Raw genomic sequence first — 20,758 nt, 5'->3', positions numbered from 1 at the left:
AACACATAACATGCAAACAGGACAGACTAATGTGCAGACAAAATTATTGGGGTCAACTATACCCCTTTGTCATGTAGATTATGACAAGTTAAATTATTCTGTAAATTACAGATTTAACTTGGCAAACAATTCTATTACTTCTCTTGAAAAGGGAAGCTACAGGTGGACATCAAAGGCTCCTGTCCTCACAATCATCACACTAGCAATGAAACAACAACAATACAACAATAAAAGGTAAAATATCGTGACCATCTTCTGTCACTTCTTGCTGGGTAGGGATTTGTTGTGGTGTTTCAAAATATGTTGTAATAGTAATGTTTCGAGTGTGGTTTGACCATTTGCTGGATTGTTACAAGGTCACTTCTCTCTGCTGCAGTCGGTGCACAGGATGTTGTCGTGCTGGGTGAGGAAGCCATGGCCCACTAGAGACACGGAACACTGCATGCAGGTGAAAGACTCGCTGTGCCACAGGTGTTCCTCAAAGGAGATGTACTTGGTTCCTGCCAGACCTGCCACAAAAGGACACACAGATTCAGACACAGATATGCACACATAAACCCACCTACTGTATCAGCACAGCACACTATGCAGAATAATGCACGCATAGACACACACACACTTACAAGTACACACATATAATGTTACAAACACAAACACCAAGAGACAACATGTGATTGCATGGCATAAATAGAGAATATTCATAGAAAATCTTAGCCTGAAGGGTGAGAAAATGAATGACAATATTCGTAGGGTGACTCACCGGTGATGGGTTTGGTACAACCCCCACACTTCTTGGCATAGAGGTTGCTAAAGCAGTTCAGACATTAGGGGTATTTCTCTCTGGAGGTGAGACGCTGTCCTGAAAGATTTGTTATTGTAAGTCACACCAGTCGTAATGGCCTTAAGGCAGTATTTCTCAAACTAGGAGTTGCGACCTCATGTGGGGTCGCGAGAGGTACTCAGAAAAAACTATTGCGCTTTGTTCATAGAACCGGGGTTATGTCAGGAGCGGTTGTAATAAACAGAGCGGTTTCTGTTTTACTCCTACAAATGTAGCTTTATCTTTTGAACAATTTAAGCTAGAAAATATTATGACCCCATCACTGAAAGATAAGCCTCAGGAACATCATGCAAGAACTCATTAGAACAGAGCGGACAAGACCAGTCACTAAATCAGACTGGGGGGAAAAAAGAACATCAATGATGATGATCTTTTCTACACAGAAAATCATACAAACTTATTGCATGGTGATCTTCTGAACTTCCCAATACCTTTCTGATGCATTTCAGTCACTTCAAACCATACTTCCTTCAGATTGAAATACTGTCAAAAGTACTGCCAGAACGATTTGTAATAGACTGTCATAGCCCCAATTAAAAAAAGTGAACAGTGGCCGTTGATTACATCACTTCTTTCGCAAAAAATGTTATGATCAAAATGGGGTCACGGGACAAAAAGGTTTGGAATCCCCTGCCTTAAGGAGAGACACACACACACACACACACACACACACACACACACACACACACACACACACACACACACACACACACACACACACACACACACACACACACACACACACACACACACACACACACACACACACACACACAGAATGTACAAAACACATGTTCTTTCCATTACATCGACTGACCAGGTGAAAGCTATGATCCCTTATTGATGTCACCTGTTAAATCCACTTCAATCAGTGTAGATGAAGTGGAGGAGAGCGGTTCAAGAAGGATTTTTATGCCTTGAGATAATTGAGACATGGATTGTGTATGTGTGCCATTCAGAGGGTGAATGGGCAAGACAAAATATATAAAAAGGGGTGCAACTCAATATTAGGAAGGTGTTCCTAATGTTTTTTATAACTCAGCGTATAAGAAACATACAATGACACATTTTTCTAGCGTGCTGCTTATACAGTATGTAGGGTATCCAGATCCTATAATATTATGTCACAGTGTAAATAAAAACTTATCAGAACCCTTGTTATTTAACAAAGTCCAAACCATGAGACATACTTTGTTTTTAAATTATGTCTGAGTGTTGGAGTGTGCCCCTGGCTATCGGCAAATTAAAAAACAAGAAATTGGTGCCGGTTTATTTAATATAAGGAATTTGAAATGATTTATACTTTAACTTTTTATACTTAAGTATATTTTAGCAATTACATTTCCTTTTGATACTTAAGTATATTTAAAACCAAATACTTTGACTTTTACTCAAGTAGCATTTCACTGGGTGACTTTCTCTTTTACTTGAGTAATTTTCTATTAAAAGGCATCTTTTCTTTTACTGAAATATTACAATTGGGTTCTTTTTTCACCACTGGTTCTGTCCAATACTTACCCAGATTAGTTAATTTTTAACCAAGCATTATTTTAAGTATAGGATTCATACTTTTTTACAGGCACAGCACTGATAGACAAATTGCTTCTCAAAGCAGGGCATGCTGAAGTAGCCATTGTCTTTGGATTGAAGGACTTGGATCCTAGTGGCTGCTGGCAAAGGTGGCACAGGAAGCAGGTCTCATGCCAGCTGTTCCCCTTGTACTCTGTTTTGCGGGAACTTACACTCTTAGAAAAAAGGGTTACAAAAATGTTATTTGCGGAGGGATAGGATTCAACCAAGAACAGTTTTGATCAGAATAACCCTTTTTGGAAGACAAGGGTTCTCTGTAAGGCAAAGGGTTCTACCTAGAACCTTTACCATCCTAAGAACAGTTTTTGGAAGAAAGGGTTCTTTGATGATTCTTTGGAAGGCAAGAAAGGTTATTTGGAAGGCAAGAAGGGTTCTTTGGAAGTCAAGAAGGGTTCTACATAGAACCATATATAATATTTCCCAGCATGCTCTATTGCAGGGAGATTTTCAGAATTGTTTGTTTTACTGTAACATCTGTGTTTTTGCGTATACATTAATTGGTTGATTAATTTTATGCTACACAAAGATAAATAACATACCGTTTTCTAAACCCAATCTATTAGTAATTGGATTAATTGCACCCAGTTTAGATGATTGAGTATTCAATCTTGCCTACCCTGGCAGTCATTCTGAATCCAGGTTTCGGGTGAGTAACAATTCCACTTGTTGGAAATCCTAACTCTGGCTGGATTCCAATAGGAATTACACACCACTTTGCAAGCTAGTATAATGTGACTTGCTGGCCTGATGTGGCCTGTAAACCAGGAGATTCTCAACACTCCCATGTTAGGGTATAACTAGGCCCTATGATATACACTACGGGTCAAAAGTTTTAGAACACCTACTCATTCATGGGTTTCTTTATTTTCACTATTTTCTACATTGTAGAATAATAGTGAAGACATCAAAACTATGAAATAACACACATGGAATCATGTAGTAACACAAAAAATGTGTGAAACAAATCAAAATATATTTTATATTTGAGATTATTCAAATAGCCACCCTTTGCCTTGATGAGAGCTTTGCACACTCTTGGCATTCTCTCAACCAGCTTCATGAGGTAGTCACCTGGAATGCATTTCAATTAACAGGTGTGCCTTGTTAAAAGTTAATTTGTGGAATTTCTTTCCTTCTTAATGCATTTGAGCCAATCAGTTGTGTTGTGACAAGGTAGGGGTGGTCTACAGAAGATAGACCACCCCTACACACAACTGGGGGGGGGGGGGGGGGTGATACAGATGATAGCCCTATTTGGTAAAAGACCAAGTCCATATTATGGCAAGAACAGCTCAAATAAGCAAAGAGAAACGACAGTCCATCATTACTTTAAGACATGACGGTCAGTCAATACAGAACATTTCAAGAACTTAAAGTTTCTTCAAGTGCAGTCGCAAAAACCATCAAGCGCTATGATGAAATGGGCTCTCATGAGAACCGTCACAGGAATGGAAGACCCAGAGTTACCTCTGCTGCAGAGGATAAGTTCATTAGAGTTACCAGCCTCAGAAATTGCAGCCCAAATTAATGCTTCACAGAGTTCAAGTAACAGACATCTCAACATCAACGGTTCAGAGGAGACTTGTGAATCAGGCCTTCATGGTCGAATTGCTGTAAAGAAACCACTACTAAAGGACACCAATAAGAAGAAGAGACTTGCTTGGGCCAAGAAACCCAAGCAATGGACATTAGACCGGTGGAAATTGTCCTTTGGTCAGGAGTCCAAATTGGAGATTTTTGGTTCCAACCGCCGTGTCTTGGTGAGACGCGATGTGGGTGAACGGATGATCTCCACATATAAGTTTCCCACCGTAAAGCATAGAGGAGGTGTTATGCTGTGTAGGTGCTTTGCTTGTGACACTGTCTGTGATTTATTTAGAATTCAAGGCACACTTAACCAGCATGGCTACCACAGCCTTCTGCAGCGATACACCATTCCATCTGGTTTGGGCTTAGTGGGACTACAGTGGCTTGTGAAAGTATTCACCCCATTGGCATTTTTCCTATTTTGTTGCCTGACTAACTGGAATTAAAATTGATTTTTGGGGGGTTTGTATCACTTTATTTACACAACATGCATACCCCTTTGAAGATGCAAAACATTTTTTATTGTGAAACAAACAAGAAATAAGACAAAAAAACAGAAAACTTGAGCGTGCATAGCTATTCACCCCCACCCCAAAGTCAATACTTTGTAGAGCCACCTTTTGCAGCAAATACAGCTGCAAGTCCATTGGGGTATGTCTCTGTAAGCTTGGCACATATAGCCTGCTCCAGCTCCTTCAAGTTGGATGGTTCCGCTGGTGTACAGCAATCTTTAAGTGATCCCACAGATTCTCAATTGGAATAAGGTCTGGGCTTTGACTAGGCCTTTCCAAGACATTTAAATGTTTCCCCATAAACCACTTGTGTTGCTTTAGCAGTATGCTTAGGGTCACTGTCCTGCTGGAAGGTGAACCTCCATCCCAGTCTCAAATCTCTGGAAGACTGAAACAGGTTTCCCTCAAGAATCTCCCTGTATTTAGCATGAAGCATGATAATGCCACCACCATGCATCAGTGTGGGGATGGTGTTCTCCAGGTGATGAGAGGTGTTGGGTTTTGCGCAAGACATAGCGTTTCCTTGATGGCCAGAAAGCTCAATTTTATTCTCATCTGAGCAGAGTACCTTCTTCCATATGTTTGGGGAGTCTCCCACATTCCTTTTGGCGAACACCAAACATTTTTTCTTATTTTTTTCTTTAAGCAATGGCTTTTTTTCTGGCCACTCCTCCGTAAAGCCCAGCTCTGTGGAGTGTACGGCTTAAAGTGGTCCTACGGACAGATACTCCAATCTCCGCTGTGGAGCTTTGCTGCTCATTCAGGGTTATCTTTGGTCTCTTTGTTGCCTCTCTGATTAATGCCCTCCTTGCCTGGTCCGTGAGTTTTGGTGGGCTGCCCTCTCTTGGCAGGTTTGTTGTGGTGCCATGTTCTTTCCATTTTTTAATAATGGATTTAATGGTGCGCCGTGGGATGTTCAAAGTTACGGATACTTTTTTATAACCCAAATCTGATCTGTCCCTGACCTGTTTGGAGAGCTCCTTGGTCTTCATGGTGCCGCTTGCTTGGTAGTGTAGCAGACTCTGAGGCCTTTCAGAACAGGTGTATATATACTGAGATCATGTGACAGATCATGTGACACTTAGTTTGCACACAGGTGGACTTTATTTAACTAATTATGTGACTTCTGAAGGTAATTGGTTGCACCAGATCTTATTTAGGGGCTTCATATCAAAAGGGGTGAATACATACGCACGCACCACTTTTCCATTTGACATTTTTTTGAATTTTTCACTTCACCAATTTGGACTATTTTGTGTATGTCCATTACATGAAATCCCCCAAAATATCCATTTACATTACAGGTTTTAATGCAACAAAATAGGAAAAACACCAAAGGGGATGAACACTTTTGCAAGGCGCTGTATCATTTGTTTTTCAACAGGACAATGACCCAACACACCTCCAGGCTGTATAAGAGTTATTTGACCAAGAAGGAGAGTGATAGAGTGCTGCATCAGAGTGCTGCAACACTTTTTCATTACTATATGATTCTATATGTGTTATTTCATAGTTTTGATGTCTTCACTATTATTCCACAATGTTCAAAATAGTAAACATTAAGAAAAACCCTTGAATGAGGTGTTCTTAAACTTTTGACCGGTAGTGTATGTAGTGTATTGTCAAAATAAGGCTGTTTGAACCGTTCATAAAGGGTTCTTGGATGAACCCTTCATACATGGTTCTAGTAAGAACCTTTAGATTATAAAATGGTTCTTGGTAGCACCTTTCATAGAGATAGAACCATATACAGGTGGTTATTTGAAGAACCCTACGTAGAGGGTTCTACACAGCACCAAAAAGGGTTCCCCTATGGGGACAAACCAAAGTACCCTGTATGGTTCTCTTTTACACCTTTTTTTCAACAAAAATACATATTTTATCATAATAAATATCATCATCATTGTTGTCCAACAGTACCGGGCATGATGGTTTTCTTGCAGTTGGAGCACTTGTAGGAGTACTCATGGGAGTAACACTCTGTGCCCTTTCATCCTTAGCTGCAAAGGGCTTTTCCATGAGAGAGCAGCTGCATTTGGCACACTTGAAGCACTGCTCATGCCAGTGGTGATCCATATAAGACAGATCCTATCAAACAAACATATAGACAGTGTTAACCATTGAATAGTTCAGAATGATGGTTATTATTGACACAGTAATTTCAGTGATTAAATGTATCCCATGATTTGTAAATTGTTTCTTACTGAGATTACTGTTTTGCTTATCAATTGGCTTACCTTATCATTTATTACATAACCATTTTTTGTTTTAGTTGTCATTGGTTAATTTCTGAACAACTTATATATAGCTTAAAATCATGGTTTTTAACATTAATTGGAAGGTCATTCTTCGAGAGAACTACAATAAATACAATCTTATTTGCATGTCAAAATGTCATGGGATGCATTTTCCAGTCTTTATTATCTGAGGGTATATGCCCATAAGGATTGTGGCTTTGATGCAGTCATGCAGTTGAGTTAATTAGATGTCTATAAACGTTTGCTGGTTTAAACCATAACTGACTAAAGGCTTTATGCCTGACAATCATGTACTCCAGTTTCACTGACGTGCTAATATATAAATATGCACATGAAAATATACATTATATGGGGTCAGTACAAAAATCTTACCGTACACCCAGTAGGCAGAGAGCACACTTCACAGCAATTGGAGAACAGCCATTTTATTACCAGTAATCTCTGCAGAGAATGGACATGCTCCACTGCAAACTAAGGGAGTTTGTGCTGAGCATACTGGCAAACAATTATTTTTGTGAAAAAGTTGTGGTTATGACAAAGCTATGTGAATATTGAGAGGGAAGCCATAGGATAAACCCATATGTATATGAGAGGTTTCATATTCATCTCATGGTTTACATTTTTTTGTGAAACATAAATAAAAACGAAGGATTCAATGGGGTCTGATGTAGAAGTCAAGGCAAACACATAACTTGCACATGTTACTATAGAAGAGTATGACAAACATAGGTAAATTACATATACCTTAACAAAACTCATTGGATAATCACCAAAAGGCATTTTGACTCCCAGGCTTAAGGAGGCTTAAGGGAGGGATTTATTATAAGTGTCCGGATTAGAGTCCCAGTCCTTGAAAGCGGCAACTCTAGCCTTTAGCTTAGTGTAGATTTTTTCTGTAGTCCGTGGTTTCTGGTTGGGGTATGTACACTACCGTTTTAAAGTTTGGAGTCACTTAGAAATGTCCTTGTTTTCCAAGAAAACATACATGAAATGAGTTGCAAAATTAATAGGAAATATAGTCAAGATGTTGACAATGGTATAATTGTATCCTTCAAACTTTGCTTTCGTCAAAGAATCCTCCATTTGCAGCAATTACAGCTTTGCAGACCTTTGGTATTCTAGTTGTTAATTTGTTGAGGTAATATGAAGAGATTTCACCCAATGCTTCCTGAAGCACCTCCCACAAGTTGGATTGGCTTGATGGGCACTTCTTACGTACCATACGGTCAAGCTGCTCCCACAACAGCTCAATAGGGTTGAGAGCCGGAGAGTGTCCTGGCCACTCCATTAAAAAGAGAATACCAACTGACTGCTTCTTCCCTAAATAGTTCTGGCATAGTTTGGAGCTGTGCTTTGGGTCATTGTCCTGTTGTACGAGGAAATTGGTTACAATTAAGCACTGCAAAATGGAGTGATAGGGATCTTAAAGAAGGAAGGCTATTACCCTGTACAAATCTCCCACTTTACCACCACCAAAGCACCCCCAGACCATCACATTGCCTCCACTATGCTTGACAGATGGCATCAAGCACTCCTTCGGCATCTTTGATTTTTTTCTGCGTCTCACAAATGTTCTTCTTTGTGATCCGAACACATCAAACTTAGATTCGTCTGTCCATAACACTTTTTTCCAATCTTCCTCTGTCCAGTGTCTGTGTTTTTTGCCCATCTTAATCTTTTATTTTTATAGGCCAGTCTGAGATATGGCTTTTTCTTTGCAACTCTGCCTAGAAGGCCAGCATCCCGAAGTTGCCTCTTCACTGTTGACGTTGAGACTGGTGTTTTGCGGGTACTATTTAATAAAGCTTGAGGACTTGTGAGGCGTTTGTTTCTCAAACTAGACACTAATGTACTTGTCCTCTTGCTCAGTTGTGCATCGAGGCCTCTCACTCCTCTTTCTATTCTGGTTAGAGCCAGTTTGCGCTGTTCTGTGAAGGGACAATGCTGCGAAGGCAGTGTTGTACGTGATCTTCAGTATCTTGGCAGTTTCTCCCATGGAATAGCCTTCATTTCTCAGAACAAGAATAGACTGACGAGTTTCAGAAGAATGTTCTTTGTTTCTGGCCATTTTGAGTCTGTAATCAAACCCACAAATGCTGATGCTCCAGATACTCAACTAGTCTAAGAAGGCCAGTTTTATTGCTTCTTTAATCAGAACAACAGTTTTCAGCAGTGCTAAAATAATTGCAAAAGGGTTTTCTAATGATCAATTAGCCTTTTAAAATGATAAACTTGGATTAGCTAACACAACGTGCCATTGGAACACAGGAGTGATGGTTGCTGATAATGGGCCTCTGTACGTCTATGTAGATATTCCATAAAAAAATCTGTTGTTTCTAGCTACAATAGTCATTTACAAAATTAACAGTGTCTACACAGTATTTCTGATCAATTTGATGTTATTTTAATGGACACAAAATGTGCTTTCCTTTAAAAAACAAGGACATTTTGAAGTGATCCCAAACTTTTGAATGGTAGTGTACATATACGGTCAATGTGGGGAAGACATCATTCATGAACCTTTACACTCGTACCAGGATTGGACACTGTGGGCTGGAAAGGGAATTTAACTTACGCAGACTTAAACAAGCTTAACAAAGCCAGTGATACACTTGGCTGCAGCCTGGAATCATTGCAGGATATGTTCTTAAAAAGGCTGCAAGTACAAATACACATGATCATAGACAATGACACACACCCACTACTGTACAGCACTCTAATGCAACACAGGAGCAGCTTCAGTAACAGGTTCATCTTGCCTAGATGTTCAACAGAGAGGTTTAGAGGGTCATTTTTACTCACAGCCATAAGGCATTTTAATGAGCGTAATTGATAAACTGCTTGATGAGGACTTCCTATTGGAAAATGTTTTTTGCCTGTTTTCCCCAGAGAAGGATAGAAAACAGCACTTCAATCAGACTATTCTTTTAGGGATACTATGGTTGGTGCACGTGCCTTTGTCTTAACATGTTGGTCATTGTTGGGTGTTCTGTCATTTTATGTCATTGATGATGCATCCTGTGATAACAATTTCCCAAGTTTGGATAAATAAAGTAATAGTCTACTCTCTCTACTCTATTCTTAGTAAACGTTTGGAATAAATTGTGTTTGACCAGATACAATGCTATTTTAAAGTAAACAAATTGACAGCAGACTTTCAGCACACTTATAGGGAAGGAAATTCAACAAGCACAGCACTTACAAAAATGACTGATTGTCTGAGAGAAATTGAAAATAAAAAGATTGTGGGGGCTGTTTTGTTTCTGTTTTATTGCGGCTTTTGACATTATCGATCATAGTCTGCTGCTGGAAAAACGATTGCTTTATGGCTTTACACACCCTGCTATATTGTGGATAAAGAATTACCTGTCTAACAAACAGAACACAGAGGGTGTTCTTTAATGGAAGCGTCTCCAACATAATCCAGGTATTCCCCAGGGCAGCTGTATAGGCCCTTTACTTTTTTCGATGTTTACTAACTATATGCCACTGGCTGAGTGAAGCCAGTGTGTCTTTGAATGCGGATGACTCAACATTATAAACGTTAGCTACTACAGCGACTGAAATGACTGGAACACTTAACCTCTCTAGGGCAGGCGGGACGAACTCGTCCCACCTACGTAACAGCCAGTTGAATCCTGTGGCGCGATTTTCAAATACCTTAAAAATCCTATTACTTCAATTTCTCAAACATATGACTATTTTACACCATTTTAAAGACAAGACTCTCGTTAATCTAACCACACTGTCCGATTTCAAAAAGGCTTTACAACGAAAGCAAAACATTAGATTATGTCAGCAGAGTACCCAGCCAGAAATAATCAGACACCCATTTTTCAAGCTAGCATATAATGTCACAAAAACCCAGAAGACAGCTAAATGCAGCACTAACCTTTGATGATGTTCATCAGATGACACACCTAGGACATTATGTTACACAATACATGCATGTTTTGTTCAATCAAGTTCATATTTATATCAAAAACCAGCTTTTTACATTAGCATGTGATTTTCAGAACTAGCATACCCCCCGCAAACCTCCGGTGAATTTACTAAATTACTCACGATAAACGTTCACAAAAAGCATAACAATTATTTTAAGAATTATAGATACAGAACTCCTTTGTGCAATCGAGGTGTCCGATTTTAAAATAGCTTTTCGGTGAAAGCACATTTTGCAATATTCTGAGTACATAGCCCAGCCATCACGGCTAGCTATTTAGACACCCACCAAGTTTAGCCCTGACCAAACTCCGATTTACTATTACAAAAGTTTGATTACCTTTGATGTTCTTCGTCATAATGCACTCCCAGGACTGCTACTTCAATTACAAATGTTGGTTTGGTCCAAAATAATCCATCGTTATATCCAAATAGCGGCGTTTTGTTCGTGCGTTCAAGACACTATCCGAAGTGTAAATAAGGGTCATGAGCATGGCGCAATTCGTGACAAAAATTTTCTAAATATTCCATTACCGTACTTCGAAGCATGTCAACCGCTGTTTAAAATCCATTTTTATGCCATTTTTCTCGTAAAAAAGCGATAATATTCCGACCGGGAATCTGCGTTTAGGTAAACAGACGCAAGAAAACAAAGCATTCTGTCGACGCGGGCACGCGCCTGAGTCTCACAGTACTGTAACCAGCCACTACCCAAACACGCTACTTTTTTTTCAGCCAGAGCCTGAAAAGCCACGATTCAGCTTTTTGCCGCCTTCTGAGAGCCCATGGGAGCCGTAGGAAGTGTCACGTAACAGCAGAGTTCCTCTGTAATGGATAGAGATGCCCTAGAAGGAGAACAAATTGTCAGACAGGGCACTTCCTGTATAGAATCTTCTCAGGTTTTGGCCTGCCATATGAGTTCTGTTATACTCACAGACACCATTCAAACAGTTTTAGAAACTTTAGGGTGTTTTCTATCCAAAGCCAATAATTATATGCATATTCTAGTTACTGGGCAGGAGTAGTAACCAGATTAAATCGGGTACGTTTTTTATCCAGCCGTGTCAATACTGCCCCCTAGCCCTAACAGGTTAACTTCTTCAAATTCAAATTAAAGTACTATAAATATTAAACTTTCATGAAATCACAAGTGCAAATACATAAAAATAAAGCTTAACTTGTTGTTAATCCAGCCGCCGTGACAGATTTCAAAAAGGCTTTACAGCGAAAGCAAACCATGCGATTATCTGAGGACAGCGCCCAGCACACAAATGCATAACAAATCATTTTCAACCAGGGAGTTGCAACACGAAAGTCAGAAATAGCGATATAATATATGCCTTACCTTTGAAGATCTTATTCTGTTGGCACTCCAAAAGGTCCCAGTTACATTACAAATGGTCCTTTTGTTCGATGAAGTCCTTTTTTATATCCATAAAAACTCAGTTTAGCTGGCGTGCTTCAGTCAATAATCCACTCGGTTTCCCTCCTTCAAAATGCATACAAAATGAATCCCAAACGTTACCAATAAACTTATCCAAACAAGTCAATCAATGTTTATAATCAAACCTTAGGTACCCTAATATGCAAATAAACTATAAAATTTAAGACGGAGAATCGTTATTGTCTTTTTCCCGGAGAAAAATACCAAACAACGCACTCATTCACGCGCTTGGAAACACTACAGCCAAAATGGGAGCCACCTAGAAAAACTACAATTTCTGGCTCATTTTTCCAAAAACCAGCCTGAAACTCTTTCTAAAGACTGTTGACATCTAGTGGAAGCCCTAGGAACTGCAATTGGGCACGATTTCGCCCTATTATCAAAGTGCCAGCCATTGAAATCAGTGGTAGGATGACATTTTTTGGGGGGGGATGGTTTGTCCTCGGGGTTTCACCTGCCATTTCAGTTCTGTTATAGTCACAGACATTATTTTAAAAGTTTTAGAGTGTTTTCTATCCATATCTACCAATTATATGCATATCCTAGCTTCTGTGCCTGAGTAGCAGGCAGTTTACTCTGGGCACGCTTTTCATCCGGACGTCAAAATACCGCCCCCATCCCAAAGAAGTTAACCTGTTAGGGCTAGGGGGCAGTATTGACACGGCCGGATAAAAAACGTACCCGATTTAATCTGGTTACTACTCCTGCCCAGTAACTAGAATATGCATATAATTATTGGCTTTGGATAGAAAACACCCTAAAGTTTCTAAAACTGTTCAGATTGGTGTCTGTGAGTATAACAGAACTCATATGGCAGGCCAAAACCTGAGAAGATTCCATGCAGGAAGTGGCCTGTCTGACAAGTTGTGTTTCATCTTGGCTCTTTTTATTGAAGACTGAGGATCTTTGCTATAACGTGACACTTCCTACGGCTCCCAGAGCCCGGGAAAAAGCTGAACGATATCGAGGCAGCCTCTGGCTGAAACACTTTATCGCGTTTGGCAAGTGTCCGATCAGAGTACTATGGGCTTAGGCGCGTGCCCGAGTCGACCCCATGCTTTATTTTCTTTCGTCTGTTTACCTAAACGCAGATTCCCGGTCGGAATATTATCGCTTTTTTATGAGAAAAATGGCATAAAAATTGATTTTAAACAGTGGTTGACATGCTTCGAAGTACGGTAATGGAATATTTTGAATTTTTTTGTCATGAATTGCGCCATGCTCGTCACCCTTATTTACCCTTTCGGATAGTGTCTTGAACGCACGAACAAAACGCCGCTATTTGGATATAACAATGGATTATTTTGAACCAAACCAACATTTGTTATTGAAGTAGAAGTCCTGGGAGTGCATTCTGACGAAGACAGCAAAGGTAATAACATTTTTCTTATAGTAAATCTGACTTTGGTGAGTGCTAAACTTGCTGGGTGTCTAAATAGCTAGCCCTGTGATGCCGGGCTATCTACTGAGAATATTGCAAAATGTGCTTTCATCGAAAAGTTATTTTAAAATTGGACATAGAGTGCATAGAGGAGTTCTGTATCTCTAATTCTTAAAACAATTGTTATGCTTTTTGTGAACGTTTATCATGAGTAATTTAGTAAATTCACCGGGAGTGTTCGGTGGGAATGCTAGTCACATGCTAGTCACATGCTAATGTAAAAAGCTGGTTTTTGATATAAATATGAACTTGATTGAACAAAACATGCATGTATTGTATAACAATGTCCTAGGGTTGTCATCTGATGAAGATCATCAAAGGTTAGTGCTACATTTAGCTGTGGTTTGGGTTTATGTGACATTATATGCTAGCTTGAAAAATGGGTGTCTGATTATTTCTGGCTGGGTACTCTGCTGACATAATCTAATGTTTTGCTTTCGTTGGAAAGCCTTTTTGAAATCGGACAGTGTGGTTAGATTAACCTCTATGGGCTAGGTGGGACACCTACGTAACAGCCACTGCCAGCCTGTGGCGCGATTTTCAAAACCTTAAAAATCCTATTACTTCAATTTCTCAAACATATGACTATTTTACAGCCATTTAAAGACAAGACTCTCGTTAATCTAACCACACTGTCCGATTTCAAAAAGGCTTTACAACGAAAGCAAAACATTAGATTATGTCAGCAGAGTACCAAGCCAGAAATAATCAGACACCCATTTTTCAAGCCAGCATATAATGTCACCAAAACCCAGAAGACAGCTAAATGCAGCACTCACCTTTGATGATCTTCATCAGATGACAACCCTAGGACATTATGTTATACAATACATGCATGTTTTGTTCAATCAAGTTCATATTTATATCAAAAACCAGCTTTTTACATTAGCATGTGACGTTCAGAACTAGCATACCCCCCGCAAACTTCCGGGGAATTCGCTAACATTTTACTAAATTACTCACGATAAACGTTCACAAAAAGCATAACAATTATTTTAAGAATTATAGATACAGACCTCCTCTATGCACTCGATATGTCCGATTTTAAAATAGCTTTTTGGTGAAAGCACATTTTGCAATATTCTAAGTACATAGCCCAGGCATCACGGGCTCGCTATTTAGACACCCGGCAAGTTTAGCACTCACCATAATCATATTTACTATTATAAAAGTTTGATTACCTTTTGTTGTCTTCGTCAGAATGCACACCCAGGACTGCTACTTCAATAACAAATGTTGGTTTGGTCCAAAAGAATCCATCGTTATATCCGAATAGCGGCGTTTTGTTCGTGCGTTCCAGACACTATCCGAAATAGTAAAGAAGTGTCACGCGCATGGCGCAATTCGTGACAATAAAATTCTAAATATTCCATTACCGTACTTCGAAGCATGTCAACCGCTGTTTAAAATCAATTTTTACGACATTTTTCTCGTAGAAAAGCGATAATATTCCGACAGGGAATCTCCTTTTCGGCAAACAGAGGAAAAAATCCCAAAGGCGGGGGCGGTCGGGGTCACGCGCATAAGCCCAGTGTCCCTTGATCGGCCACTTGAGAAAGGCGATAATGTGTTTCAGCCTGGGGCTGGAATGACGACATTCTGTTTTTTCCCGGGCTCTGAGCGCCTATGGACGACGTGGGAAGTGTCACGTTAGAGCAGAGATCCTTAGTAAAAGATAGAGATGGAAAAGAAGTTCAAGAAATGGTCAGACAGGCCACTTCCTGTAAAGGAATCTCTCAGGTTTTGACCTACCATTTGAGTTCTGTTATACTCACAGACACCATTCAAACAGTTTTAGAAAATTTAGGGTGTTTTCTATCCATATGTAATAAGTATATGCATATTCTAGTTACTGGGTAGGAGTGGTAACCAGATTAAATCGGGTATGTTTTTTATCCAGCCGTGTCAATACTGCCCCCTAGCCCTAACAGGTTAACGAGAGTCTTGTCTTTAAAATGGTGTAAAATAGTCATATGTTTGAAAAATTGAAGTTTTTGCATTTTTGAGGAATTTGAATAACGCGCCACGGGATTACACTGGCTGTTGAGTAGGTGGGACGCAAGCGTCCCACCTAGCCCATAGAGGTTAACAAAGAGCTGCAGTTAGTTTCAGAATGGGTGGCATGGAATAAGTTAGTCCTAAATATTTCAAAACTAAAATAAATGTATGTGGGACAAATCATGTAATGAATAAATCTTGTAATGAATAATGTGAAATTGTCACGTCCTGACCATAGAAGCTTTTCTATGGTAGAGTAGGTCAGGGCGTGACGGGGTTGTGTCTAGTTTAGATTTTCTATGTTGTCATGTTCTTGTTTTTGTATTTCTATTGTCATGACTGTCCTGATCAGGTCAGGGTACAGGAGACCACCACCCTACAGATTATCTCCCAAACCCCCAACAGAGGAGGAGAGATCTAGGGGTCTGAAGATGTGGGGGGTTTTATGACACCTCACGCCCATAATAAACCGTAGGCCACTGAGAAATTCCTTTGTCCTCTCACTATGGAGAACTGGCCTCAGAACATTAAACATGCAATAAAGGGACTTTGGAACAATGGTTTCCGTCAGCCACAATGGTGGTCATGACGAGAGGTGGAATATGAAAATGTATGTAACTTTTGAATTGTTATTAAAGGTTAAGAGATGACGTTATTATGAAAACATTGTACCTTTAAGAGTTTTCCCAGTATATGCCTGATGTTTATACATTGTACGTTGTGTGGAAAATATCCAAATCAAAGAGAATGTTTTGGTAAAGATGAGATGTGAAGGTAGTGTCTAAAATAGGATTTTAGTCAAATCTAGGCCTTGCCCCTTAACTTGGTCCGCCCAGAGAATTGCCCTAAAGGGGGTTACGCCCACTTCTGACCCGAGGGTATAAGACAGGAGAGTGAAGAATTAACATATCAGACTAATTGACCCCAAGCTGCAGCGAAGGTCTAACGAAGTCAACGAACCCCAAAACGAAACAAGGTTGAAGACAAAGAAATATTTTTATACACGAACTACGGACAAGTAGCTGTGTCTAAGCGGGTGAATTCAAGCCGAACCACCCAGCCTCCACTCTCCATTGAATCGTGGTATCTACACCGTTCGAGTCCGAAGCTGTGAGCTCTGAGCCACAGAGCTGTCTGTCCTCAGAAGACCGCGAGGGATCAGACCACTAAGCCAAGAAGGACACTGACATCGTGAGGACAACCAGAGAGTTGCGCCGGAGAAGTGCGTCATTGAGAAGCCTAAACGACCCACGCGGAGCTTCCCACCTGAGACCTGCAACACGTAATTACATCATTATATTCTGACCCATAAGAGCGGCAGTTCGGGGCAAGGTTTAAATAAGCATGGCTGACAAATGAACCCAAATGTATATTTCTCTCATGTACTTTCTTGGTTTCTCTCTCTTCTAAATCCCCATCTTGGGTAACACGTGCCATAGTGTGTTGGCCCGTTATACTAAGTCCTAATCAATAGCTATACTGTGTTTTGTGTATGTGTATTTTTATCATCATTTTAGCTTACATTTACATTTAAGTCATTTAGCAGACGCTCTTATCCAGAGCGACTTACAAAATGGTGCATTCACCTTATGATATCCAGTGGAACAACCACTTTACAATAGTGCATCTAAATCTTTTAAAAGGGGGGGGGGGGGTAGAAGGATTACTTTATCCTATCCTAGGTATTCCTTAAAGAGGTGGGGTTTCAGGTGTCTCCGGAAGGTGGTGATTGACTCCGCTGTCCTGGCGTCGTGAGGGAGCTTGTTCCACCATTGGGGTGCCAGAGCAGCGAACAGTTTTGACTGGGCTGAGCGGGAACTGTGCTTCCTCAGAGGTAGGGGGGCCAGCAGGCCAGTGGTGGATGAACGCAGTGCCCTTGTTTGGGTGTAGGGCCTGATCAGAGCCTGAAGGTATGGAGGTGCCGTTCCCTTCACAGCTCCGTAGGCAATCACCATGGTCTTGTAACGGATGCGAGCTTCAACTGGAAGCCAGTGGAGAGAGCGGAGGAGCGGGGTGACGTGAGAGAACTTGGGAAGGTTGAACACCAGACGGGCTGCGGCGTTCTGGATGAGTTGTAGGGGTTTAATGGCACAGGCAGGGAGCCCAGCCAACAGCGAGTTGCAGTAATCCAGACGGGAGATGACAAGTGCCTGGATTAGGACCTGCGCCGCTTCCTGTGTGAGGCAGGGTCGTACTCTGCGAATGTTGTAGAGCATGAACCTACAGGATCGGGTCACTGCCTTGATGTTAGTGGAGAACGACAGGGTGTTGTCCAGGGTCACGCCAAGGTTCTTAGCACTCTGGGAGGAGGACACAAGGGAGTTGTCAACCGTGATGGCGAGATCATGGAACGGGCAGTCCTTCCCCGGGAGGAAGAGCAGCTCCGTCTTGCCGAGGTTCAGCTTGAGCTGGTGATCCGTCATCCACACTGATATGTCTGACAGACATGCAGAGATGCGATTCGCCGCCTGGTTATCAGAAGGGGGAAAGGAGAAGATTAATTGTGTGTCATCTGCATAGCAATGATAGGAGAGACCATGTGAGGATATGACAGAGCCAAGTGACTTGGTGTATAGCGAGAATAGGAGAGGGCCTAGAACAGAGCCCTGGGGGACACCAGTGGTGAGAACGCATGGTGCGGAGACAGATTCTCGCCACGCCACCTGGTAGGAGCGACCTGTCAGGTAGGACGCAATCCAAGCGTGGGCCGCGCCGGAGATGCCCAACTCGGAGAGGGTGGAGAGGAGGATCTGATGGTTCACAGTATCAAAGGCAGCAGATAGGTCTAGAAGGATGAGAGCAGAGGAGAGAGAGTTAGCTTTAGCAGTGCGGAGAGCCTCCGTGACACAGAGAAGAGCAGTCTCAGTTGAATGCCCAGTCTTGAAACCTGACTGATTAGGATCAAGAAGGTCATTCTGAGAGAGATAGCAGGAGAGCTGGCCAAGGACGGCATGTTCAAGAGTTTTGGAGAGAAAAGAAAGAAGGGATACTGGTCTGTAGTTGTTGACATCGGAGCTTGCTAGTAAATAAATAATCAACTAAGATTGGTGTGGTAAACTCATTGGTGGGACCCGGGTCCGTGCAGATTCCCGGATTATGCGACGTTCAGACATGAGACAAGAGGTTGATTAATTTAGCGACTGTTGTAAAATCGATATTCTGATATCCTTTGAGTTAATTTGGGAAATAGAAACTCAATCAAAATACTGTTCCCATGGTGCCCCAGGTTGATGAGTTAATAATTGCTTGATTTATTGCTTAATTCATTTAATCACGCAATTATAAACCGTTAATCATTCGATGAGCAACAGTCGTCACATTAACTAATACAACGGGGATGATCTCCAATTAGAGGCAGCTGGTCATCGTTGTCTCTAATTGGAGATCATACTTAAGTTGTTGTTTTTCCCACCTGGGTTTGTGGGAGATTGTATTGAGTAAGTGTATGTTGCACCTCTTCGTCACGGTTTGTTGTTTTGTTTATTTTGTTTATTTGTATGTCTTGCACAGTTTCACAGTTTAATAAAATGTGGTACGATACACACGCTGCGCCTTGGTCCCATTCTTCAGACAGCCGTGACAGAATCTCCCACCCACACATGTACACGGCTGGGCGGAACTGCTTGACCAAGATGAAGCAGTGTGAGGTGGAGGACTGGACCTGGGAGGAAATCCTGGATGGGGCAGGACCCTGGACAAGGCCTGGGGAGTATCGCCATCCTAAGGAGGAGATTGAAGCAGCGAGAGCAGAACGGCGATATTACGAGGGGGGGGGGGGCACACGGGTAGTTTGGTGGAGTCAGGTTTGGGACCTGAGCCAACTCCTCGTGCTTACCGTGGAGAGCTGAGGGGTGAACCAGAGCCAGTCAGGGAGACGAGTGAGGAACTCGACGCAAGGTTCCGGAGAGAGGGGTTAGCATTGAGAGCGCTGCAGAGCGGGCGTGCTGAGGAGCGTGACACCAGTCCGGTGTCATATGCACCTGTTTCACGCATCTGGCCTTCAGTGCGCCTCCCCAGTCTGGTACGTCCTGTGTCTCCTCCACGCCCTCGCTTGAGGGAGCGTGTGACATGTCAGGCACCATGTTTTGCGGTGATACGCACGGTGTCTCCAGTGCACATTCACAGCCCAGTGCGTCCTGTGCCAGCGCCCCGCACTTCTCAGGCTAAAGTGAGGATCCAGCCAGGACGGATTGTGCCAGCCCTACGCTCCAGTCCTCCAGTGCGCCTCCACAGCCCAGTACACCCTGTGCCTGCTCCTCGTACTCGCCCTGAAGTGCGTGTCACCAGTCTGGCGCCACCTGTGCCAGCCCCACGCATCAGGCCTCCAGTGCGCCTGCCCAGTCCGTCAGTAAATCAATGAATATAATAATAGACTGTGTGTAATGAATCCATTATGTCTTTCCCAAAGTAAACTGCCTGTTACTCAGGCCCAGAAGCTAGGATATGCATATAATTGGTAGTATTGGATAGAAAACACACTGAAGTTTCTAAAACTGTTAACCTCTCTAGGGTAGGTGGGACGAAATCGTCTCGCACTATTCAACAGCCAGTGACACATCAGAGCGCCAAATTTAAAACCACAAATGTCATAATTCAAAGTTCTCAAACATAGGACTATTTTACACCATTTGAAAGACAAGACTCTCGTTAATCTAACCACATTGTCCGATTTCAAAAAGGCTTTACAGCGAAAGCAAAACATTAGATTATGTTAGGAGAGTACATAGCCAGAAATAACCACACAGCCATTTTTCAAGCAAGCATATATGTCACAAAAACACAGCTAAATGCAGCACTAACCTTTGATGATCTTCATCAGATGACACTCCTAGGACATTATGTTATACAATACATGCATGTTTTGTTCAATCAAGTTCATATTTATATCAAAAACCAGCTTTTTAAATTAGCATGTGATGTTCAGAACTAGCATTCACACCGCAAACTTCCGGTGAATTTACTTAATTACTCAGCATAAAACGTTCACAAAATACATAATTATTTTAAGAATTATAGATACAGAACTCCTTTATGCAATCGCGGTGTCAGATTTTAAAATAGCTTTTCGGCGAAAGCACATTTTGCAATATTCTGAGTAGATAGCCCGGCCATCACGGCTAGCTAATTTGACACCCACCAAGTTTG

At 41.5% G+C, this 20,758-nt stretch overlaps 1 pseudogene; it reads right to left on the bottom strand.

The window, feature by feature from the left end:
• Nucleotides 1-270: 270 nt before the first annotated feature.
• LOC106610578 (four and a half LIM domains protein 2-like) lies at nt 271-19,695 on the bottom strand (annotated as a pseudogene).
• Between the last annotated feature and the right edge of the window lie 1,063 nt (nt 19,696-20,758).

The sequence above is a fragment of the Salmo salar genome, chromosome 09 (genome assembly GCF_965601325.2).
Source record: "Salmo salar chromosome 09, fSalSal1, whole genome shotgun sequence".
Taxonomy (NCBI): Eukaryota; Metazoa; Chordata; class Actinopteri; order Salmoniformes; family Salmonidae; genus Salmo; species Salmo salar.
The sequence above is the reverse complement of the archived record's forward strand: the minus strand, read 5'-3'. Positions and strand labels throughout refer to the sequence as shown.